This window comes from Halichoerus grypus, chromosome 7 (assembly GCF_964656455.1).
Source record: "Halichoerus grypus chromosome 7, mHalGry1.hap1.1, whole genome shotgun sequence".
Lineage (NCBI taxonomy): Eukaryota > Metazoa > Chordata > Mammalia > Carnivora > Phocidae > Halichoerus > Halichoerus grypus.
The window spans coordinates 129,693,188-129,720,046 of record NC_135718.1 but is presented as its reverse complement, the minus strand read 5'-3'; positions in this window follow the sequence as shown (position 1 = coordinate 129,720,046).

Here is a 26,859-nt window from a genome sequence, read left to right as displayed (position 1 = left end):
AAAAAAAACAAAAAACAACAACCTAATGTGTCATGCGATGTCATATTGATAACTTTTTTGAACTGCTGAAATGGAGCAGTTTGTTCACCTCATACTGTCTAGCTTCTCTCTGAGGAGGTACAGCCTACAGTCTCCATCCTCCTCTAAACCCTTTGGACATTGAGTAAATCCTTTACACACATCACCACATATCAGGAAGGGGAGCTAGGCAAGAAGTTCCATTTGGGAAGGATCTTCAACATAAAAATGGTTAAAGGTAACAAAAAAAAGGATGAGGTCTTCAGCCTTCCAACAAGACTCCGTGGAAGGAAGGAAGGTAGAAGAACCCAAACTTAGTGTCACAATTATATTTTCCAAAAATGGGCCAAACGATATTGCCCTCCCATGTGATCTTATAAAGTGACTCTGATACTCCTCCCATTGAGAAGTGATTTCTATGTCCTCTTCCTTTGACACTGAGCAGATTTAGGACAGAAGTAACACTGTGACTTCCAAGCTAAATCACGAGGACATTCATCCTGGAAGTTTTCAGCCACCATGGAAGCAGTCTGGTTACCCTGAGGTCACCATACTAGGAGCTACCTGAAATCAGCCTGAGCAGGAGACCACAAGGAAAGGCCCTGTGACTACATGAAGAGAGTGAGATGTCTCACCGGCCCTCAAACTCTTCAGATCCCCCACTGTTCCAGCTCTAGCCAGTAGACTGCAACCATAAAAGAGATCCCAAGCCACAACTGTGCAACCAACCTCCTGGAAATTCCTGACCCATAGAAACAGTGAGAGATAGTGAAACTATTGCTGATGTTTTAAGTCATTAAATTTTAGGGTGATTTGTTACACAGCAACAGATAACCAGAACATTTGAGCTTGAAATCCTTCCTTAGGTCAGCCTGCCCCCTGCATAGTTCTCAGTCTTGACTGGCCTCCTTTCTACTCTTACCTACTTTGCTCCCATAATCCTCCTGAGCAGGATTATGAAAGGTCCTTTTAGAGTGTAAATTGCTTCCCTCCCCTTTGAGATTGAGGAGAGCTTGCCTAAAATTGGGATTATCCTCAATGGCTCTTCTAGTCCTGAGTCATCTGTGTTTTTGCTGGGTTAACTGAGAGATAAGAAGGCCACAGATGAAAGTTATGCTAGCTATGGGGGACAGAAGGCATGAAACATGACACTGACCTCAAGGAATTTACGATCTATTTAGTGTTTTTTTAAAAGTCAAACAATGATGTATGCTCGGTTGAGAAAACCCCAGTGGCTCCTTGTTGCTCTAGGTAGAACGATCATTTCATTTGTTACCCAAATCAAAACAGTTTTGGAAAGTGAAAGGGAGCACTATTACTAATCACCTTGGGAAACCAGGCATAAACTAGCACGATCCTGGGCAAACCAGCACATGTGGTCTCCGAGCGAGCCACAGGAATGTCAATCAGGAGAGCCATACCAGCTCTTACTGATTGTCAAACCTCAACTTTGTTTAAACCCAACCTCTTCTCCCACACTGCACCTGTTCCCACGCAGCTGACCATGGCTGGGAACAATACACAGCTATGCTGACTGGTTGGCTTTAAATCCATGGCCATGTATCACACACGACTCTTAATGCTGCATAGCAAACATGCCATATTTCCCACTCTCCTGGACAACGCTTTCACATCTCTCCCTCGTCCCTCCCAAACTCCAACCGCCCTCCTTCATCCTCACTTTGAGTTTAAGGCCTTACCCCATCCACCCACCTCCCTGCTCCTGTGCCCATGCACTCTGCCGCTGCCCCAGCTATGTGGATACACTGTGCTCCTCGATGAGGACAACCCCACCACTCATGCACCAGCTCCTATCGACTCTCACCTACTCAGGACTCTGCCCCAGCGGTTCTCCCCCCGTCTCTCCTGTTGCATTCATGTCTCCCTTCTCATCACTTCCATAGCACACAGACATGCTGTCTTCAAAAAACCCTTTCTTGAGACGCCTGGTTGGCTCAGTCGGTTAAGCATCTGCCTTTGGCTCAGGTCACGGTCCCAGGGTCCTGGGATCGAGCCCCGCATCGGGCTCCTTGCTCAGCAGGAAGCCTGCTTCTCCCTCTGCCTGCCACTCTCCCTGCTTGTGCTCTCTCTCTCTCTGACAAATAAATAAATGAAAATATTTAATAAAAACAAAAACAAAAACAAAACCCTTTCTTGGGGTGCCTGGGTGGCACAGCCGGTTAGGTGTTCAACTCTTGGTTTCCACTCAGGTCCTGATCTCAGGGTCGTGAGATGAAGCCCTGCATCAGGTCTCCCGTCAGCAGGGAGTCTGCTTGAAGATTCTCTCCCTCTGTCCCTCCCCCTGCTCTCTCTCTCTCAAATAAATAAATCTTTAAAAAACCATCTCTTGACTCCATTTTCCCCTTCAGTTAAGACCGCAACTTACTTCCTCCCTTCACACAAAATTATTTGAAAGAATACTCAGTCTCCAATTTATCTCCTTTCATACTATCTTTAACCCACTCCAGTGAGGGTTTTGCCTCCACCACTCCATCAAAACTGCTCCGGTCATGGTAGCAAATGAACTCCACATGCCACATCCAGGAGACATTTCTCATTCTCTCAGCAGCATTTGACAAAGAGCATCTTCCGAGTCTTCCTTGAAAGACATCTTCACTTGGCTTCACATGCACTTACCTAGCTTGACTCCTACTTCTCTGGCCACTCTTTCACAGTCCTCTTTGCTACCCCCTCTCCTAAATGCTGGGGTGCTCTGGGGTACTCAGCTTTCTATCTGTATTCACTCCTTCGGGGATTTTATTCAACCTCAGGACTTTATTTTATTATTATTTTATTAATTTTTTATTTTTTTAAAGATTTTTATTTATTTATTTGACAGAGAGAGAGTGAGCGAGAGAGGGAACACAAGCAGGGGGAGAGGGAGAAGCAGGCTTCCCGCTGAGCAGGGAGCCCGATGAGGGGCTCGATCCCAGGATCCTGGGATCATGACTTGAGCCGAAGGCAGACGCTTAACAACTGAGCCACCCAGGCGCCCCTCAACCTCAGGACTTTAAATTCCATCTATCTCTGATGATTCCTCAACTTGTATCTCTAACCTAAACCTCTTGCCAGAATTCCAGTCTTGATTATCCAATTGTCTATGCAACATCTCCACCTGGATGTCTAACAGGCATTTCAAATTTAACATGTCCGAAATTGAATTGCTGTGTTTACCCTAACACAGCTCCTTCTTAAGTCTTACCAAACATAGATAAATGGCAACTCCATTCTTCCTGTTACTTGAAAAAAAAGTGTTATCTTTGGCTCCTCTTCCTCTTAAATCCCATAGCCAACCCATTAGCAAATCCTGAGTATTCCACCTTCAACATGTTTCCAGAATTAGACCACCATCACCTCTCACCTCCTAACCATCACTTCTTACCACCATCTCTCACCTCCTAACTTACCTTCTTGCTCCTGCTCTTGCTTCCCTTTGGTCTATTCTCAAAATAGCAACCAGATACACTCTGTTAAATCCTAAGTCAGATCATATCACTTCTCTACTCAAAACTTGTATTTCACTCAGGGTAAAGATGAAAGCATTCCCCTTCCCTGTCACCTCTTTGACATTCTCTTCCTCTCCCTTTCATCCACTCTGCTGCAGCTCATTGAACATGCTGTCCTTCCAACACACCAACTATGTGTATTTGTTCATGCTGTTTCACCTATATAGAATGACCTTCCCCCGGATATCCTAATGGCTACCTCCCTCACTTCCTTCAGGGATAATCCAAAGGTCATTTTCTTTTTCTTTCTTTCTCTTTCTTTCTTTCTTTCTTCCTTCCTTCCTTTTTTTTTTTTTTTAAGAGATTTCACTTATTTATTTGACAGAGAGAGAGAGGTAGCAGCAAAGGGAGAGGGGAGAAGCAGCCTCCTTGCTGAGCAGGGAGCCCAGCGTGGGACTCGATCCCAGGACCCCGAGATCATGACCTGAGCCGAAGGCATACACTTAACTGACTGAGTCACCCAGGGACCTCAAAGGTCATTTTCTTAATGAGTACTTTCTTGGTCACTATGATAGTCAGCCTCCAAAATGGCCCCTAATGATCACATCTTCATACTCATACTCTTGTGTTTTCCTGTTGTCCCCTCCCACATTGTACTAGCGTTGGTTTGTGTGGCAGCAGAAGTGATGGTATGCCACTTCTGAGGTTAGGTTATAAAAACCTGCAACTTCCACCTTGGGCATGCAATCTCTCTCTCTTGAATCACTCTTTCTAGGTAAAGCAAGCTGCCCTGTCACGAGCAGTCCTATGGAGAGAGGCAAGGAACTGAGGCTTCTTGCCAAGAGCCATGCGGGTTGAGCATGGAAGCTGATAGCTCATACCTCGACTGTGATTTCATTAAAGATCCTGAGCCAGAATCACTCTAGTTAAGCTACTCTTGACTTTCTTACGCTCAGAGACTATGTGAGACAGTAAATGTTTATTGTCTTTGGCTGTTAAGGTTGGAGATAATTTGTTATACAGCAGTCAATAATATTGACACCATATCCAAACCCAGCCCCTGAGACATTATATCAACTTTCCTGTTTTATTTTTTTTCTTCTTAGCATTGATTGCTATCTAACATACTATATATTTTATTTATTTATCTTGTGTTTGTCTTCCTCCTCAACTAGGATGTAAATCTGGCAGGCAGGGATTTTTGTCCTTTTTTCTTCACTGCCATAACTGCAACACCAAGAACAGAGTCTGGCATATAGTAGGCTCTCAACAAATATTTGTCAGCTGAATGCATGAAAGAATGAATGAGTCTGACATCAACTTTCTGTCTGAAATTCTCCTCCACAAATGCAGTTATGGGTGCCTGGGTGGCTCAGGTCTTCACCCCGGGATCCTGGGATCGAGTCCTGCGTCAGGCTCCCTACTCATCGGGGAGTCTGCTTCTCCCTCTGTCCCTCTCCCACCCCCGCTTATGTTCACTCTCTCTTTCTCTCTCTCTCAATCTCGCAAAAATAAATAAATAAAACCTTTTAAAAATATAAAATAAATGCAGTTATAATCCTAATCATTTGTTCACAGTTTTCCAAGTATTATTTTTATTACCAAAACCTGTACAGTCAGTTCTGCTATAACACAACATCTGCTACTAAAAATAACCACACTATGCAAAAGCTGTGCAATGAAAACCAGGGGCTTATGGGAAAAATAAGGTTAGAGTTCACAATACTCAAACACATTGTTAATAACAACAAAAGACAGGAGCCTAATAAAATGGTAGCACAGTTTATACATGTTAAATAGTTGAGAAATATGTAAACATTACAATAAATACAGCATCATACCCCGAAACAGATTTGAATTTTGCATATGGAAGTGGATGTTGGAAGGGGCGTAACTTCTGAGTTACTGTGAAGTGGTGGAAGGGGGGGTTATCCAAGACTGGAAAGAAAATTATAACCCCAGGTGTAAATGGGTATGGTTGACAACACTATGAACTCTGCTCACTTCAGCAGCACATAGACTGAACTCTAACACTGTGAACCCAGGTGGGGGTACACATTTGACCGGTGTGCTTGTGTACGTTTTGTGTATTCCCACCCTGCGTGGGTTCAGCTGGGTGCATTTTCCTCCACCTCATGTTTTCCAGGGCAAAATCAAGCATAAGCAAATACAAAAATCACATTATGTTCAAATTGCTCCCTAATATATGAATCAGATTGGAACGATTCGTGTTTTCAAAACAAGCCTCACAGCAGAACTGACTGTATCTTTGTTTTTATCATTTTCTAAGGTCATTCTTTCTCCTTTTGGCCAGACCAATTCCACCTTCACTTCAAGCCTTATTTTCCTTTGACTCTTTTATTACCTGTATTGACTTTATCTTCTTTGAACATTCTTACGCTTCCTTCTCAATTCTATCTCATTGTCATCTTGAAATCTCCTATCAGTTCACTCCCCGTATGATTATGTCTCTTTCTCCAGCTAGCTGTAAACTACTTGAGGGCAGGGGTAGCCTCCAACTCATTGCATCTTTTTGCTCATCTTCCAGTACTCATCCTAGAACCGTGTCTTGCGTACAATGGGTATTGAAAAACTCTTTGTTGATTCGATCCCCAGGCAGGGCTACATGAGGCCTTTTTTGTCTCATAGCTTGATGCCTAGTGAAAGCAGTAGGGTCACGTATGGAGAAAACTCAGACCAAGAATGAGTACGAGAAACCAAAGCCTGAGAGCAAAGATGAATGTGCTAAGTAGGTAATGAATCCCAAGGAAGGGGCAGTGTTCAATGACCACAGCTTGGCTGGTTTGATCAGGAACTTAATCCTGGAATGCCTGCATTTTGAACAGAAATTTTAAGAAACAAAGGACAATTTTGACTAAGAATTTATTATTTTTAAAAATATTTTATTTATTTATTTGACAGAGAGAGACACAGCGACAGAAGGAACACAAGCAAGGGGAGTGAGAGGAGGAGAAGCAGGCTTCCCGCTGAGCAGGGAGCCCAATGTGGGGCTCGATCCCAGGACCCTGGGATCATGACCTCAGCTGAAGGCAGACGCTTAAGGACTGAGCCACCCAGGCGCCCCTTGACTAGGACTTTAAAACGTCTTACCTAGAAGGCAAGTCGCCCTTGATATTGGACACCTAGTCCACTAGCACAGACTAAATTAGTGCCTCCTGAAAAGTGAAGGATGGGTTGAGATTACATTTCTCTCCAAAGATAGCAGGCAGAGCCATGGAATGGGTGAGAGTGATCTAGGTCCCAAAGGTTAGGCACTGAGAAAGGGAGGGGGGTGACTTTGGTGCCTCACTGATGGGGCACAGACTTAGGAAGCAAAAATGGGTTGGGCCACATCATTGCTCATTCCAGAGGCATCATTCAGAGGGCAGTCTCTGTGAACTAACCTTCTTTATTTTAAGTTTATTTAAGTAATCTCTACACCCAACGTGGGGCTCAAACTCACAATCCTGAGATCAAGAGTCATGTGCTCTTCCAACTGAGCCAGCCAGGTGCCCCTCTGTAAACTTTCTGTATGCCAACTGGAAATGAGTCTTTAAAAGAGAGACTGAGGGTGCCTGGGTGGCTCAGTCGTTAAGCGTCTGCCTTCGGCTCAGGTCATGATCCCAGGGTCCTGGAATCGAGCCCCGCATCGGGCTCCCTGCTCCGCGGGAAGCCTGCTTCTCCCTCTGCCACTCCCCCTGCTTGTGTTCCCTCTCTCGCTGTGTGTCTCTCTGTCAAATAAAATCTTTAAAAAAATAAAATAAAATAAAAGAGACTGACAATCCCCCTGCTTCCAAGTATGCCTCAGGCTGGGGGAAGATATGGGCACAGGGAGTGGAGCAGTTAGTGCGGAATGCAATAACCCGTTCTAGGGGTCTAATTAGGGTCTATGGCAAGATAATAAAAACCCTGCATTATTTACTCCAAAACAAGAGCTCAAGTTTACAGTTATTTTACATGTGCCTTACATATTCATCAGCAAAAGCTGAAATCCCTTCTTCAATTTCCACAACCCAGAATGCTTTTTCAGGGGGTCATCCTCCCCTCATCTTCCTAAGCAGCCCAGAGGCCCTTGCGTTTCCCTAACAGGGGAGGAAAAACTGTTTTCCCTCCACCCATATTAGGTTCACTGGCTGGTCTCTGTAATTAGACTGATAAAAGACAGATTAATAAGAGAAAAACAGAAGTTTATTAACACGTGCATCGTGCATACACACAGGAGTACCCAATGATGAGTAACTCAAACAGGTGGTTAGCATCTTAACAATAAATTTTTAGGGAAGTGGCAAGACAAAGGAAAAGGACTCTGAGTCTCTAAGACAGCAACGGGTGGGAAGGTAAATATATGAGAGAACTAATGGCTGACAGGGGTTACTTCAGTAAAGTTTGTTAAGTAGATTTCTCAGGTGCCATCTCTGGGCTGATAAGGGTCTAGAGTTGTCTCCAGTGATTGAACTCTGTTCTTCCTGGTAGAGCAGGGAGGGGGGACACCTTTACAGATTTATGTCCTGCTTTTAGGTAAATAAGGGGAAGTCAGAGAGCTTTTCTTGTGTCTGCTTCTTCTCAATTGCCTTCAGCTCAATATAGTGGCATATTTTGGGGTTGCATGTTCTGCTACCCTTCGTTCACATTCTGTGAGTAGGCTCCCCAACTCCCCATCCCAGATCATGTCTGCAATAACCTAAATTCTACTTTGTTGAACCTCTTTGGAACTCTGAGCCATTGCCCAGCACTAGCTGCCTGGATCCTATAGATTATTCTTTGACTCCGGAAAATGGTCCCATCCTTGATGCCCACACCTTGTGATGTATGTTACATATTGGCCAGGGGACCTTCCCATATAGCAGGGGTAGCTGGTGGAGGATGATTAGGTCATGTCAGGAGACACACAGGAAGATGCCGAAGTGGTGGGAGATCATGTAAAGCTCTTGTTATCCCAGTCTTGTCCAATGGCTGTGCCTTGTGGATTAGGAGAGCTAAGAACACAGCTGCTGCTGGGGCTGCTTCTTGCTGAGTGTTTAAAAAACACATAATACCTCCGTCCCTGTCCTCTGTTGCTGAGAACTCAGAACTAATTACAAATAGCCTCAATGGTATTCCATCCCAAACCTTAATATTTTTTCTCTCCTCTGCCTTCCCCTAATCTGGGGAGTGGAGGTGAAGGATAATCTAAGATAAATGGGCCGGGGAGGAGTCAGGAGGAAACTTCTGAAAAGCTGATTTTCCAGTTTGGCTGGCCAGTAGGTTGCCAGCCCCAGATACTCTCCCCACCTCCCAGACATTGCCCACAGATCAGAAATTACACTGCTATTCATTTCACTGGAGAGAATGGACTGGTTTGATAAGGGAAGATTGTCAAATAAACCCTGCAATGGTTTATAAATTTGTATAGATTGGTTGAGTACTTGGGAGTCATGATGATCTTTATAGAAGCTGATGAAATTGAACATATTAGGATTAAAACAACCACATGAATAAAGCTTTTTATAAGTAAGCACCAACAAAGGTACTTTGTTATTGTTTTTTTTTAACCTCTGGGAAAAATAAATTTCATTGTAATTGTAAAATTTTGACTCTATTCATTTATAACATCCCCCCCCCCTACAGTTGGGAAGATAGCACCATTGTCTGAACAATAGCAGCAAAATCTTTCAGTCCAAGAAAAGAGTTTTGAATTGGTATAATCATAACAGCCTTGAGTGCCCATCCCTGCCTGGGAATAGCTTGGAGTTATAGGGCAGGCAGCAGCCCCACCCCCACCCCCCATTTGCACCAAGGACATCAGAAGAAAGGAGGAGATGTTACCATCTCTACTTTGGAAGAATAATGAGATTCTGTGTCCTGTACTCTGAGGTCCTTCCAGAACCCTTCAGGCCACCCTGTGCAGGCCTAGAGACCTCTCCTTCTCTCTAGCATGCATGTCAAAAATCTGCCCCCCTTTGCCCACTTCCCAGTTCTAAACCCACTTCCACACGTTTGGGTATTTGTTAGAGCAGCACTCCCGCTTCTTGGTACCAAAATCTATATTAGTCAGGGTTCTCTAGAGAAACAGAACCATAAACACAAGGAGATTTATCATAAGGAATTGGCTCACATGATTATAAGCCCCAAGATCCACAGTCAGCAAGCTGGAGACCCAGGAGAGCTGATATAGTATGATATAGTACCAATCCAAGTCTGAAGGCCTGAGAACTAGGAGAGCCAGTGATGTAAATTTCAGTTCAAAAGCTACTAGGCTTAAGACCCAAGAAGAGCTGTTGTTTCAGTCTGACTCCCGAGACAGAAGACCAATGTCTCAGCCTATCAGTCAGGCAGGCAAAACTCCCTCTTAGCCAGCCTTTTTTGTTCTATTCAGGTCTTCAGTTGATTGGATAAGGCTCACCCACATTAGGGGCAGCAAGCTGCTTTACTCAGTCTACCAATTCAAATGTTAATCTCATTCAGAAATACTCTCACAGACACACCCAGAATAATGTTTGACCAAATGTCTGGGTATCCTTGTCCCAGTCAACTTGACTCATAAAATTACTCATCACAGCGATCATCCAGGGAGGTTATAACAGGTGATTTAAATCTTTCTCTCAACATGCCTTGAATGACCATATGCTAAGTGCAAGGTCCCACTCCTAAGCTCTTTGAAAGTCAATGTAATTCTGTTCAATTTGATTTGATTCCAACTATGGCACTCACAGGTGGTGAGTTCATCCCTACACAGATCTTCTTGTAGATGCTCACTGCATGACCTGGTCTAGCTCACAGAATCTAGGCTATGAATGGCAGTACTATCATGAAATGGGCAGGGGTATGGGGAGGCAGAGAGGGAAAAGCTATAGTAGATCCATGCTTCTCAAGGAGTATATGGATTACTTGAGGAGCTTGTTAAAATGCAGATTCTGATTCAGCAACTTTGAGGTAGAGCCTGAGATTTTGCATTTCTAAAAATCTCCCAGGTGATGCTAATGCTGTTGGTCCAGGGACAACACTTTGAATAGCAAAGTACTAACTAGATGAGCTTTAAGGTTCCTTCTGAGTCTCTAAATTTGGTCCAATTCAGCAAGTGTTCATTGAAAACCAATTATGTGCCATGATGCCATGAGGTAGCCAACAGAGGTATGAAATGTGTTTCCATCCTTTAACGAGCTAACTTATATTGAGAAAGGTGGACAAATAGCCACAAGTCCCACAAGTTAAGTGATCGCTCAACCTTCTGGTGAACCTCTGAGTGTCTAGTTTCTTAGGAAGGCATTCTCCCTGAAAATTTTTTTTAAAGATTTTATTTATATTTTTGAGAGAGACAGAGTGAGAGAGAGAATCTGAGCAGGGGGAACGTCAGAGGGAGAGGGAGAAGCAGACTCTTCACTGAGCAGGGAGCCCGATGCGGGACTCGATCCCAGGACCCTGAGATCACAACCTGGGCCAAAGGCAGACGATTAACCGACTGAGCCACCCAGGCACCCCTCTCCCTGAAATTTTTATATCAATGCCTTACCAAGAAGTTTGGTCTCAATTTTTTTGTAGAAGCCAGAGACCTAAAATGTAGTAGTTTAGCCACCTAACAAAAAATAGCCTGAATAGAAGCATATGAACAATAACAAAAAGATCAGTTAGTTGAAAAAGTGGTTCTTCCTAAGCCCGTGGGGAAGCTGTAGTGGGTTACAACCCTGAGAAAACTAAGAGTGAAACAGCGTCATGCACAAGGTGGCCCTGAGAAAGGACAGCTCTGACCCAATAGTCTAGGGTCAGAGTTCTTGTAGGAAGGAAAATGGTGGAGACACTTAGTGGGGAATGGCTACCACTGGGGTCATGGGTGCCCTGATGGGGATTGCCATTGGGCCTATAAAAGGGCCCGTGCTACCAAACAGTCTTTTCCCAATCTAGGACTAGTTACCCTGATCTTTCGGTTCAACTGGGAGTGGCAGAGGTGTTGGGGGTGCAGGGGGAGTTGGGAGCTAGTCGAGGAACTGCTAAAACTATACACCGAGATGGATGAAAGCAATGGCTCTTGGAGGAAGGGGGCAGAAGGCCGGATAGGATCCCTTATGGCCTTGGCTATTAAATGAAGAGCCACCCACAATAGGCAAAATACTTGCTGAGCAGATCTTTTTACAATGAATAGCTCGGGCTAGTCTTATGACTGTTGGTGAAGGCAGAATCCACTTCCCTAAACAATCCTCCTCATACACCTAGTTCTCTAGCCCCTACTTGCCCAGTCCTAACCTCCTCTTTCTTCCTTCCATGGAGATCCTAGTAAGACTGAGAGCCACTGAAAGGCCTGAAAGAGACCCTCCCTGCTGGGTCCCTTGGTCCCCTTCTAACACACACGCACAGACACACACACACACACACACACATGCGCACGCACGCACACACGCACGCACACACCCCTAACCAGGCCAGTGACTTGAGCTCAGAATGGCTGGAGCTGGTGGGGGTTGGAAAAGGGGCAAGGGGGAGGGAAGGAAGAGGAGAATCAAACAGAAACCTTCTCATCTTTCTATCAGCAGCCATGCAAGGAATATTGTTCAGCATGGCACAAAAGCGGCACTGAAAATAGCTACAGCCAGAGCGGGGCTGCCAACCACTGCCTGAGATAACGTCTACTTGGAGACACTGGTGTCTTTGTGGGGCTGTCAGTGTCCCTATTGTTCCTGAGCCTATTGCCTGGGGAATATTGTTCCCAGCTTTTGTCTCCCCCGGTTCACTTTTGTTTGCCTTTACTTACCATTTCATTCCTCGCTCCCTTTGTGCTCTCCCATTCCCTCCTTTGTCTCTCCCTCTCGAAGCCTGCCTGTGGCTGTGGATTGGTGCCCAGGGAGACAATAGGCCCTACCCCCTCCCAACGTACGGTCCCACCCTGAACCTCACACAACCACAGCGCCATTCCTTCTCTCCCCCTCCCAAGGGCACCCAACGTGTCCCAAAGGCGAGACAGCCCTGAGGGAGGGTGGAGTCCAAGCTACCACTCCCCTCCCGGAACAACAAGAAAGGGCCAATGGAATATATGGACCGCAAAAGAAGTCTGAGATGCTTGAAGTGCGTTCCTGCTTCTTTCTAGATCCCCCCCCCCCTTTTTAATAGGTTTTCTGTCCAGTCAAAAGAATAAGGACAACTCACGCTCCACAACCCCCAAACCCTCTTTCAAGTGCCCAGCATGCACTTCTCTGACCAGGGCACTTAGTTTTCTTCTCCCTCCCTCTCAGCCTGGCGGATCAAAGCCACTTCTGTTTATTTGCACATTCAAATCCAGACTGCCTCCAGTAACCCGATCCCGTCAGGCGCCAGGATGGTGCAAGAAAAGCCCGCCTGCACCCCCTCCCCCATCTAACAGCCCTTTTGGCAGAACTGGGCAAGGAAGGGGACAGGGGTCTCCTAGGGTCAGAGTTGGGAGTGGAAGAGGAGCCACGCAGTGACAAAGAAGCAGACCGCCAATCCCTTTAGAATGGCCTCTGGTCCTCTCACTTCGATGGCAGGGGGAAACCAAGGCATCAAAGGAGATTTAGAAAATACAGGAATCAAGCCCTGAGCTTTTCTGCCCACCCCTAGCATATTCAGGTGTCCAACTGCAGTCCTGGGAGAGATTCCTTCTTAGTTCTAGCCTGAGAGGGCAGGCCCCAGGTAGTACTTAGAGGTTGGGGCTCACTTTGGGTTTCAGTTGCAGTTAATAGAAAGTGCTTTTTCCACCTACCTCCCCCAACTTCCTGCCTCTAGACAGATGGGAACAGTGATTGGAGAGTTGAGGAAGCTTTTACTTTGGCGGGGAAGGCTGGGAGCAGGGATGTAGCCTGAAGCCAAGGAGGAGGCTCTACTCTCTCATTGTTCTAGCTCCAAGGACAATGGGAATAGTCTCCAGAGAGTCATTGTTTCAAAAGCTGGAAATTGGGTAGGGGATTTCCGGAAAGTTTGAATGGAAGCCAAGCTTGGCTGTGAGGAGACCGGAGGAGGAGGAAGGGGAAAAGGAAGGGGAGGGGGCAGTCTGGGGTTAGGGGAAACTACCACTAGGCCCTGAGGATAAATTCACCCTCCTGATTTCACTGTTCTCAAACCCACACTGCTCATTTTTGTTCTGATTCTTGCTCTGCTCTTTTCATCTATCCCCTTTTCCAGCTAAAATTAGCTCTAGATTCTTAATGCTCTTAAGCATAAAGAGAAGCCAAAATAATTTGTCCCTGCCTTGAGGGCAACAACTGAGTGTGTTCTACCTTTGCAACCCTAGTCCAGAGCCCAGAGCATAGTACAAGCTCAGGAAATGTGTGAAGAATAAATGAATGAAGACAGTGTTGACTCTTGACCCCAGAAAGTCACGTTGACTATCCCTGGACTTCCAGGAGAGTAGGCATGTAATTGAAAGTTTGAGGTGAGAAAAATCTAAAGATGGGGGATCATGAGGATTTGGGGATAGACCAGGCACATGGCGGAGAAGGCGAGGTGTGGTTATTGGACAAAAAAGGCAGAGCAATGTAGGGGCACCTGGCTGGCTCAATGGGTAGAGCATGTAACTCTTTATTTATTTATTTATTTATTTATTTATTTATTTGAGACAGAGAGAATGAGAGAGAGAGAGCACATGAGAGGGGGGAGGGTCAGAGGGAGAAGCAGACTCCCTGCCGAGCAGGCAGCCCGATGCGGGACTCGATCCAGGGACTCCAGGATCATGACCTGAGCCGAAGGCAGTTGCTTAACCAACTGAGCCACCCAGGCGCCCAGAGCATGTAACTCTTGATCTCAGGGTTGTGGGTTTGAGCCCCATGTTGGATGTAGAGATTACTTAAAAAAATAAAAATCTTTAGAATAACAAAAAAAGGCACAGCAATGCAGAATGATATTTGGCCTCCAGAGTGAAATTCTCTGCCTCAAGCGTCTTTTCCTGTTCATCCTACCTAGTCTGAGCTATCTTTCAGAAATACAGATGTGATCACATCTCTCCCTTGTGTAAAACCATTTGGTGGCTTCCCCCTGCCTCCAGGCACCTGTGAGTCAGTGAAATCGGAACTCCCCAAAGACAGGACCACGTTGATTGCTCCCAGTACCCACCACAGGTAACTGGCACCTAGCCAGCACAGAAGCCACCCAGTAAACATGGAACTGAATTAACCAGTAATTGTGTGAGATAATCCTGCCAATTCTACAGTGCTCCCTGGATGGTATTTCAAGGTTCGTACAGTCGATGATTTTGACACTTAATGTTTTATCCATTTTATAGCTATTGATTGGATCTTTGAGAATAGTCAAGGGCCATGAAAATCAAAATATGTATATTTATTTTAAATATTGAATCATATTCCATCTAACTAGAATATAATTGAGAACCAGGAAGTAAGCTAACGTACACTGTAGAGCAACACCAAAAGTGATGGCATAACGGTGATATAGTCCATTTGCCTTGTAGCTAGGGATGGCCAATGAAATAGAAGTGGAAGTGGTAGGGTGTCTGGGAGCTTCTAAGAGGGGGTTGACTCAAGTGGGGAGCATACCCTTTTGCCCTTCTCACCTTTTTTCCTTGTCTTGGCTGGAATGTGGTTGTGATGGTTGGCAATCTAGCAACTATCTTGTGACCATAAAGGGACAATGAGTTTGAAAGCCTTATGTTAAGGAGGCCAAACAGAACAATAGGAAGTGCTTGGGTCCCTGAAGACCAAGGAGCCACAATACTAGCCTATCAAGCTTATATATGTGGAGTAAACAAAAAACCTTGTATTAGATTAAGTCCTTTAATTAGGATCTTTATTATTAGGAGTCAGACACAGTTCTCACTAATACAGTAGTATGATTTATATCAATAAAGAAGTAAATTTCTATACCATTTCTTTCTGTTTGCTGAACTGGTAGAAAAAAGAAAAGGAGTCAGAAGATATCTCCCACTGTGTACTAGAGCACATGAATAATCCTATGGGTTTTCAAAGAGGAGTTGCAAGCTGAGTTTGGAGGCAGGAGCTACAGAGAACACAATTGCTCTGCACAACAAAGCAGAAGGAATAAATCTGAGGTGGCTGGGGAGCAGGGAAGAGGCCAAGCAACATGCAGAAGATTGCTATGGATGGGTATATGGGCATTAGGATGAAGTGGCAGCTGATAGCCTGAAAGAAGAGAAGAAGGAGGGGCAAACCCTAAAAAAAGACACAGAGCTACAAAAACACAGAAGTTTATTAATAATACTTGAAGTAAATCCAAATAGTTCTGTAAGCTTCATCAGATGCCTGAGGGGCATCAGGCTTTTGCAACATTATACAAAAAAGGACAATTCAAAATGATGAGTACATGTCATTAAAGCAAGTCATTTCCTAGTAATACAGAAGCCAAGTTCTGGGTCAAGACAGTAGGTGGAACAGATGCTAAAACCTCCTCCTCCTTCTCTGAATACATAAAATGAGGGAGAAAATAGATTTAAAAACTCATAGCCACACTTGAAAACAAGAAAGGGAAATATTGAAAGCTATCAAAGAGGGAAGATGGATTATGTACTAAGAAACAAGAATCAGATTGATCCCAGACTTTCTCTTATGTAACAGCAGATGCTAAGAGACAGTGGAATAAAATCTTCAAAATGGAGAAATAAAATAATGGTAAATATAAAATGCTATGCCCAGTGAGACTATTATTCCAGAGTAAGGGTAGAATAAAGACATCTTCAGGTATGCAAGAACTCAGAAATTTTAGTCACCGAAGACTTTTACCGAAAAAACTGTTTCAACAAGAAGAAAGGTGAATCCTGAAGGAGAAAATGTGGGATGCAAAGTTCAACAGAAGGTTTGTAAAAAGGAAGTACATAGGTAGGTGATGCTACAGTAACAAACGACATCCTCAAATCCCGAAAGCTTATAATCCCAAAGGTGTATTTCTTGCTTATGTCAGCTCAGCTGTAGGCTAGCTAAGATTCTGCTCTATATGTCTTCTTTATTCTGGGATTTAAGTGGAAGCAAAGGCTTCTAGTAGGAAGAAGCTATTTTCCTGGCAGATGGAAAAGAAAAGTGGAATGCCATGGCTCTCAAAGCATCAGCTAGGAAGTAGCAAATAGCCTTTCAACTCACAAAAATGTCAGGTGGCTAAGCCTGCCACCAATGGGATGTGTCCTGAAAATCATGTGGCAATGGGAGGAGGTATGTAGGATTCTTTCAGGAAAGGGCATGAATAATTTGGGAACAGTAATATAATCTACCAAACAGGACAAACTCATTTGTCTCCTGCTTTTTCAAGTTGAATATTAATATTGTGAGTGTAGGGAAGGAAAAAAAAATTCTCTGGCTGGAGCCCTGGGAATTAGACTGACAAAAGACAGAATGCATACACACAAGGGGAGGGCACCTAATGATGAGTAACTCAAAGGGATGGTTAAAACTTGGAGCTTGTATAGCATCTTTTTTTATTTAAGAATGGGGGAGGGGCAGAGGGATAGAGAGAGAGAGAATCCTAAGCTGGCTCCATGCCCAGCACATGCCCAGCCCCGAGATCATGACCTGAGCCAAAATCAAGAGTCAGACACTTAACCAACAGAGCCAACCAGGCACCCCAGAGCTTATATACTATCTTAACAGAACAATAAAATTGTAGAGAAGTGACAAGATAAAGGAAAATGAGTTTGAGCTTTTAGGGGTGGCAAACAGGGAAGGTGAATATAGAAGAGTAAACTAATAGAAGATAAGGGTTATTTCGGTAAGGTCTGTTTGCAGACCCCTGTCAGTGCTGACTTTCCCTCTTCTTCATGGCCATAAAACTCCCCCAAGAGAGGAGATTTATGGCAGTCCTCATTTCCCAGAAGTTTCTGCTGTCAGTTAGATAGGGAAGGCACTGAGGAGGCTTCTTTCTACAACTATTGATTCTCATTTGCCTCCAGCTCAAAATCATTCTTATGCTAAAATGGTATATTTTGGGGTGGCATATTCTGATCCTTTACAGGAGCATTTGCTCATATCATTAATAGTCCGCCCATTTTCTTTTATAAGAGGTTTAGAAAAACCAAGATGGTTGGGCACCTGGGTGGCTCAGCTGGTTAAGCATCTGACTCTTGATCTCAGCGTCATGGGTCATGAATTCGGGCGCTGTGTTCAGCTCCATGCTCAGTGTGGAGCCTACTTAAAAACAAAAACAAAAAACAAAAATGGTTGAGATGATGGACTTTGGAGCTCAAAGATATGAAACTTATGCAGGGGTGCATGGGTGGCTCAGTCTGTTAAGCATCCAAGTCTTGATTTCGGCTCAGGTCATGATCTCATGGGTCTTGAGATCAAGCCCCACATTGGGCTCCACACTCAGCTGGGAGTCTGCTTGGGATTCTCTCTCTCCCTCTGCCCCTCCCCACCACATGTGCCCTCTCTCTCACTCCCTCTCTCTCTCAAATAAATAAATAAATCTTAAAAAAAAGAAAGAAAGAAAGAAAGAAAGAAAGAAAGAAAGAAAGAAAGAAATAGGGGCGCCTGGGTGGCTCAGTTGGTTAAGCATCTGACTTTGGCTCAGGTCATGACCTCAGGGTCCTGGGATCAAGCCCCACGTCCGGCTCCCTGCTCAGCGGGGAGTCTGCTTCTCCCTTTCCTTCTGGCCCTCTCTCTGCTCATGCTCTCTCTCTGTCTCTCTCAAATAAATTAATAAAATCTTAAAAAAAAAAAAAAGAAATAAAACTTATGCACAGGTCCCAAGGAATCCGGATATCTGGTGTTTTATTGTGTGTGACTATGACCCTGAGTGTTATATAACTTTAAATAATTAAATATAAAACCTCATTTTAAAAAATGAAAAGGCACAAAATACTGAGCACATAAAAATATTGGACAGTGAGAGAATCATAAAGAAATGTGTTTACCAACAATTCAGGTTTTTTTCAGTTATCAGGATAAATTGTGAAAGATTTTGAAATGGATCAAAAAATTACTGGATGTCTTCAATGGAAACCTATGCATTAACTACAGCACATCATCTAATTTACCTGATTCTATGGGAGTTTCACTTTTCATCATCTATCAGCTATTTTACAACACTGTAAGATGTAGAGAACATAGCAATGCAAATAATTCTGTTTTATACACGTGCAAATGAATCCTGTGTAGTCAGTAAAGGGAAAACTGATCTCTCTGACCTCCCACCCCCCACCAAACAACAACTAGTTTTTCATCTATTTGTAGATTCATTTTATGACTACATATATGTATGGTCTTTGAATTCTCTTTTCACCTGCTTGAAACATCTTATCCCTTCATTAACTAATGAGTTAAATAAAATCTTTGATGTGTTCACTTTATATTTGTATGGGCATCATGATTTTATCTTAAACTTTCACACTGAATATGCCATAAAACTTCACTGGAACACTTACTGGGTATCAGCACCTGATGCTGTATGCTTTTGCAAACATATTTTATAAGACAATATTTTGAATTATTAACTGCTGCTTTTTCCTCATGATTTTTTCCTTGACTCACATCCCACTTAACCCAAACTTCTTCTATCAGATTAGCTGTAGTGGGACCACTGTCTTGTAGGATTGTGGAAGGAGACGCGGGAGAGGAGGCACGCTGGATGAGGGGGAGGAGGCAGACACGCACAGTGCCTGCAGCTTGGTTTCCACCTGCTGCCTGCTTCCTGACTCTCTCGGCAACTTTTAATTTCTGAAAATTATCCAGAATTCTTCCAATAAGTTTTCTTTTTTGATTTACCTAATGTGAGCTGATTTCAGTTATTTACAATCAAACAACTTTAACCAAAACAAAGTGACATCAAGAAGGAGAGTGTAAGACTATTACCCTGGTTAAATGCAAGTCTCTGTCTATCTGATCTGGATAAAAACACCCAGCTTTTGGGGGGCGTGGGTGGCTCAGTAGGTTAAGCATCTGCCTTCCACTCAGGTCATGATCCCAGGGTCTTGGGATCAAGTTCCACATCGGGCTCCCTGCTCAGTGGGGAGCCTGCTTCTCCCTCTCCCTCTGCCTGCCACTCCCCCTGCTTGTGCTCTCTCTCTTTCTCTCTCTCTCTGTCAAAAAACCCAAAAAAACAAAACCCCAAAATAAAAAAACACCCAGCTTCACTGCCTTGTTCTCACCTTAAATTCATCATTGTCATTCTCTGAGTTTTCACACTGTCCAGCAATCATCCTTTACTTCCCTCCTCTGTTCTTTCTCCGGGTCTCACCTCTCTCTTATACCCCTATACCTCCTCCTACATCCTCACCCTGGCGGTAAACCTGGCTTGTTTCCTCACTGAGAAAACTGAAACTATTATAAGAAAATTTCTATAGATTATCACCACTTCACCCACACAGCTTCCAGGACACCATGGCTTGTTTCCTTTCTACCTCACATATTCCTCCTTCCCATCACCTTTGCTAGTCTCTCTTCCAGACCTCTCCATCTGTGTTGTCCAACAGGTCGGCTGCCAGCCTCGGGTGGCTACAGAATCCTAGCAATGTGGCGAGCTCGAACTGAAATTGCTATGTGTTCAAAACATGTAAGGTTTCGTTGTTTTTTTTTTTAAGATTTTATTTATTTATTTCACAGAGAGAGAGACACGGCGAGAGAGGGAATACAGCAGGGGCAGAGGGAGAGGGAGAAGCAGGCTTCCCGCTGAGCAGGGAGACCGATGCGGGGCTCGATCCCAGGACCCTGGGATCGTGACCTGAGCGAAGGCAGACACTTAACAACTGAGCCACCCAGGTGCCCCAAGGTTTCATTTTTTTAAAAGATTTTATTTATTTATTTGTCACAGAGAGAGAGAGCATAAGCAGGGGGAGCTGCAGGCAGAGGGAGAAGCAGGCTCCCCATTGATCAAAGAGCCCGATGTGGGACTCGACCCCAGGACCCTGGGACCATGACCTGAGCGAAAGGCAGATGCTTAACCGACTGAGCCACCCAGGCGTCCCAACACATATAAGGTTTCAAAGACTTACTAGGAAAAAAAGAATATAAAATATTTCATTAATAATTTTTACACCATGTCGGGCTCTCTGCTGGGCAGGAGCCTGCTTCTCCCTCTCCCTTGCCACTCTCCCTGCTTGTACTCTCTCTCAAATAAATAAATAAAATTAAAAAAAAATTTTTTATAGCGATCACATGCTGAAATGATAACATTTTGGATATCTTAGTTAAATAAAATGTGGTTTCAAATTAATTTCACCAGTTTCTTTGTCTTTCTCTTTTTTTTCATGTGGCTACAAAACAACTTAAAATTAATGTGCTCACATGATATTTCTATTGTCAGCACTCTAAATGTTGGAGTGCCCCAGGGCTCAGCCTTTGATCATCTTTCTTTCTCTACTCTCACTCTCTCATACAGTTTTACTGCTTTAAATACTTTATATATCCCAACAACTCACAGACCTGTGTATCCAACTGCCTGCTCAAGTTCCCCACTTAGAAGTCTGATACACATCTCAAGCCGGCTCCACCCTTGGTCTTCCCAATCTCAGTGGACAGCAACTCTACTTGTCCAGGAGAAAAACCTGGAGTCATCGACTCCTTTCTCTCAAATGACATAGACATTTCTTCCTGTGGGCTTATAGTCAAAGTATATCAGGAGTCTATTTTTCACTATGATGGGGCCCAGGACACACCATCCCAAAATATGGTGCTTTGGCATACTGAATATTTCAAGCTGAAGGAGTTTGAAGAAAACAGCAGAAGCAGGAAGGTCACTGACCCTCCCCCTGACCTTCTCTCCTGAAGCAGGTCATAAGACCCTCATGTGAGAGGCACCCTCCCTATAACCAGAGGAAAAAAAAATAACCTTATCTCCAACAGAATGAACAAGCCTTGCTAAGTTTTCCCCACTTTACTACATTTAGCTCATACTCTTTCCCCTATCATATCTTTCCATGACTTTCCACTGCATCAAACCTAGCACTAAAAACACTCAGGTTTGGGGTTCCTGGATGGCTCAGTCGAAAGAGTGTGTGACTCTTGATCTCGGGGTCGTGAGTTTGAGTCCCATGTTGGGTGTAGAGATTATTTAAAAACAAAATCTTTATTAAAAAAAATTAAACAGGGGTGCCTGGGTGGCTCAGTCGTTAAGTGTCTGCCTTTGGCTCAGGTCATGAATCTGGGGTCCTGGGGCGGGAAGCCTGCTTCTCCCTCTCCCACTCCCCCTGTTTGTGTTCCCTCTCAGGCTGTGTCTCTCTCTGTCAAATAAATAAATAAAATCTTAAAAAAAAAAATTAAATAAAAAAGTAAAAACACTCAGGTTTAACCATTTGGGGGGTGGTTTTTCATTACCTTATGAAGGCTTTTACGACATGTAAAATAAATATGTATACTTTTCTCCTGTTAATCTTTATCAGTTTAATTTTCAGACCCAACCAGGGACCCTAAGAGAGTCTAGGAAAACTTGCCTCCCCTACAATTATTTTCCCTTCTACTGCCATTATTTCTGGCCTGGATTACTGGCATAGTAAGTAACAGGTCTTCCTATTCGATGCTAACAGGTCTCTTAGCTTCTTTTTTTTTTTTTTTTTTTAAGATTTTATTTATTTATTTGACAGAGAGAGACACAGCCCGAAAGGGAACACAAGCAGGGAGAGTGGGAGAGGGAGAAGCAGGCTTCCCGCCGAGCAGGGAGCCCGATGCGGTCCTGGATCATGACCCGAGCCGAAGGCAGATGCTTAACCAACTGAGCCACCCAGGCGCCCCGGTCTCTTAGCTTCTACCCCTGTGTTGGTATAATCTGTTTTCAACATAGGGCCTGAGGAAACCTTTTAAAATTTAAATGAGTGCTCCTCTGTAAAAATCCTGCCGTGACTCCCATGTCACTCAGTAAAAACCGAAGTCCTTACAATGGCTAAAGGCCCTACACATTCTGACCCCCATCACATCTCTGGCTTTATCTCCTACCACTCCTATTCACCCTGCTCCAGCCACACAGCTATTCTTTTTTTTTTTTTTTTTTTTAAAGATTTTATTTATTCATTTGAGACACAGAGATACACAGAGAGAGAGAGCATGAGCAGGGAGAGAGGCAGAGGGAGAGGGAGAAGCAGGCTCCCCGCCGAGGCAGGAGCCGGATGCGGGGCTCGATCCCAGGACTCCGGGATCATGACCTGAGCCGAAGGCAGACGCTTAACCATCTGAGCCACCCAGGCGCCCCCACACAGCTATTCTTAAGATGCCAGGCAGGTCCCTGCCTTAAGGCCCAAGAATTAGTTGCTTCCTTTGCCTGGAATGCCCTGCTCCTAGATATTCACATGACTGAATATCTTATTCGTCTCCTTCAACTTCTGTTCAGATGTCACATGCTAAAGGAGGTTCCCCTGTTTAAAACTGCAATCTATACCTCCCCTTCTCTTTACTCCCATTTACTTTTACTTTTCTCCAAAGTACTTACTTATCACATTCCAATATCCTATAAAATTTAATATGTTTATTGTTATCCCACCCACCATCCTTACAACTAGGGTGGAAGCTCCTCTAGGGCAAAGAACTTGTCTTTTATGTTTCCTAATGCATTCCAAGTGCTTACAACAGTGGTACAAAGTGGACACTCAATAAATATCTGTTGAATGAATGCTAGGCTAATCAGAGTAGCCTGATGCAATAAGACAAATTCCAGTTCCAGGTTGCCAAGCTGGAAGCAAAAAAGAAAAGCAGAACCACAAATCACATTCTGAAATTCAGATCAATTACTCACCAGGCCCAAATGCAGCCAACCAAAGCTCTGCTGCTCCTTTTTCTCTGGGACAGGAGGATACACTTGTTTGGGAAAGAGTGGAATCCTGAAAATCTCACTGGGAATATGGGGAAAGTATCAAGAATTCCTGGAACCCTGACCCTGGCCCCCAAATAGCCTCTTTTCATGCATGCCTTTGCTGAAAGAGGGCTTCCATTCCAAGGCTAAAAATGGAATGCAGTTGGGGAGCATGGGCAACATTCCTTGGGAGATTAGAGAAGATAGGTTCATTGCAAACTCCTCTCTACCTCTTTGTTTTGGGTCTATGCCTAGAGGCTAAGGCCATTAAGCAGAAAACAATTGGGGATGCTAAGAAATGGAAGACCAGCAGTCCTGGCCCAGGACTGATTTTTCAGCTCAGTAGGGATGGAAGTTCACATGGCAGGACCCAGCAATATTACAGACATTTCTTCATCCATAAACATATTGAACTCCTTTTATGTATCAGACACATTCTTGGCCTCAAGGAAACAGTGGTGATTAATATAAGGTCTCTCTTTTAATAGAGCTTATGTTCTGGTTGGGGAAACAGAAAATAATCAAGTGAAAAATGACTAAGATAATTTCAGATCATGGTACTTGGTAGGCACTAAGAAGAAAATAAAAGTGGAAATGTGGTGGGGCTGAGGTGCTTTAGACAGGGTAGGCAGGAAAGACCTCTAGGAGAAGGTAAGATTCCATATTGAAAGCTGGATATTGAAAGGGAGCCAGTCATGCAAAGAACATTCAGGTAGGCAGAACAGCAAGCACCAAGGTGCTGGGTTGGAAAGGATGACCACAGGAAGCCTATGTGGTTCAAGAGTAGTGAGAGTGAGTAGAAAAGGAATAGAAGATGAAGTTGAAAAGACAGGATGAGGGGGTCCTGGGTGGCTCAGTCAGTTAGGCGTCTGCCTTTGGCTAGATCATGATCCCAGTGTCCTGGAATCAAGCCCCACGTTGGGCTCTCTGCTCGGCGGGGAGCCTGCTTCTCCCTCTCCCTCTGCCTGCCACTCCCCCTGCTTGTGTGCTCTCTCTGTCAAATAAATAAATAAAATCTTTTTAAAAAAACAAAAAAACATAAAAGACAGGATAAGGTCAGACCATGCAATGAACAGACACCAACAGTTATAAAGCAATGAACATTATTTTCTGATTTTAATTGCATAAATAGTACCATAAATTATAGGGATAATTTAAAAACTAGCTCAATAGTCCAGGTGAAAGATTATCACAGCTTAAGCAAGTGCGGTGATGACTGTGATAGAAATAAAAAGACATGAATGGATTCAGGAGATATTAGATATTTTGGAGTAGGAAGAACGAAATGCACTGGACAATTAACCAAAGTAATTTCTATTTGACAGAGAAAAGTAAGAGGTGGATAATTACATACTGTCAGTCACACAGCATTATACACTTTATAAGTGTATAAATGAAACCCAAAGATACAGGGGCACCTGGGTGGCTCAGTTGGTTAAGCAGCCGATTCTCGATTTTGGCTCAGGCTCTGATCTCAGGGTTGTGAGATTGAGCCTGAGAGCCCCACCTCAGGCTCTGTGCTCTGTGCTCCATGTTAGTGGGAGTCTGACTAGGATTCTCTCCCTCTTCCCTTCCCCCATGCACGTACATGCACTCTCACTCTCTCTCTCTAAAAAAAAAATAAATAAATCTTTAAAAAAAACCCAAAGATATAGTCTTTCTGTAGCATATAACAATAAGAAGCATAAGAACTTAAATTTTACCAATCAGTACTTCAGTATTTTATCTCAGAAATGATCTAGCTGTCTAATGAATATCCATTAAGTAACTCAATTTACTGTTCAAGGTTTTAATAACCCAAAGATCTTGAAAACTAATTTCAAATTGGATTTAAAAAAAAAGAAACTAACTTCAAATTAATTTTTGTTAAAATAAAGTTTGTTAGACTAATTATTCTATTTGGTTAAACACAAATTTACACTTCTTGTAATCCTAAACATTAAGTAGAAGTAATAATGCTAGCTTATTCAATCAGTAAACCAATTAAGTTTAAGTACATATCTAAGTAGAATAAAAATGTATACTAATATTTTACTTGATGTTTATAATTCAGAGATAAAAAAGATATTTTTATTAAACCAAAATTATCAAACTAGTTTTGTTTGTCAGAGATTTATCTAAATTATGTTAACTTGAAACCTTAAAACGTTTGAGTTAGTTTCTATAAAAATGTCCTTTTTTTCACATTGAAAGTATTAGAAGTTCAGTTTCCTTAATTTCTGGGTATTTTTAAGACTGCTTAATTTATATAAGTGCTTCTTTATCTCTAAGCCAATCAAAATAGCTCTCCTCTAACAGATTTTATAATCTAATTTGGTAATACTGTCTGAAGGTAGGAAAATATCTCACATTTACACAAAGAGAGGTGAAGAGTTTCCTGAATTATAGACATAGAAACATACATACACACTGAAAGACAAAGTTTAAAATTTCAACTGTGGGTCAAGCATAACCACGAAGTGGGCCACACAGCTAGAAAGCAGTAGAGCCAGGACTCCCAACGGATTAAGTAGTCAAATTAACCACCGTAGCAGTCCTGCTTTGCAATATTGGAGAAAAACAGCAGAGCAATAATGTTCTCCTCCATGGAAAGGAGAATGAAGGAAACTTCCAAAACAGCTTCAGACATGGGTCACCAGTCAAGCATATGGCAGGTCCTGCTGGACAGGGATATTGAGGTGAAAGGTAACACATCTACATTCTCAATAGTATTGGGTCAAGTATTTGTTTCCTTGATTAGAGATTGGGTTTGAGTTTCTTGGTCAAAGAATTAAATTGCCAGAAATTCTGTCCTCTGAGAGGCTATACGTTGTCCCATTCCCTTCAGACCATACTTGGTGGCCTGCTGCCTATGCATGTTAGTATCTTTTGGCTGGTAGTGCCAACCAATGGCTACAAAACTGCAAAAAGAATACTTCCCCCTTCGAAGAACTACTTTTGACCAACTAGTCTCAAAACTAGTTGACTTCAGGCTGACTTCTTAGGCTAAATCTCTACAAAATCTCCGAGTCTCTTCCTCAAGACAGAACATCTTTTTGGAATGGTTCTCATGCTGCAGCATTATGAATGAAGTCTGGTTTTTCACAGTGTTCTGGCTGATCTTTTCCCAGTTTCTGGTACTGTGACCTGGACCCTCTGCTGCTCAGCCTGATCAATAAAGTAGAAACTTTTGCTATCTCCCCTCCTGCGGGTCTCAGTGACTGCACAGCTGAGTAGGTCCTGTGCCTAATAAATGCACCACTCTTTTCTCTTGAGCATCACTTAAGACTTTATTGTCCTTGGTATAAGCTTCTTGATTTGAATTTTGCACGATTCAAGGCTCTTGCAGACAAAGTGGGTATACTACTGAGGTTCTCTGGGCTGATTACTGTCTCCTGTTTGTTCTCATCATTTGAATATGGGCAATCAGTTATTTAATGAACTTCCAGGTCATTGTCCTACTTCTTACACATACATACATTATAGTGCCAATAGCACCTAATATATGAAGCTCTGACAGGATTCTATCACAATTTAAAATGTCAATGACCGCTTGGGAATGGATATGTAAACAAAATTATTTACATGCCTGGTGACTTAGAATTAAAGGATTCAAAAATTCCAAATGATTTGATGGTCCACATTCTTTTTCGTAAAAAGGCCTCTGAAAAGCAGAAAAAAATTTTAAATTGCTTTCCTTAAAGGCTCAGTCCAAACTCTCCTGACGAACCTCAGATGGCCTCTCTTTTGATCTCCTTCCTGT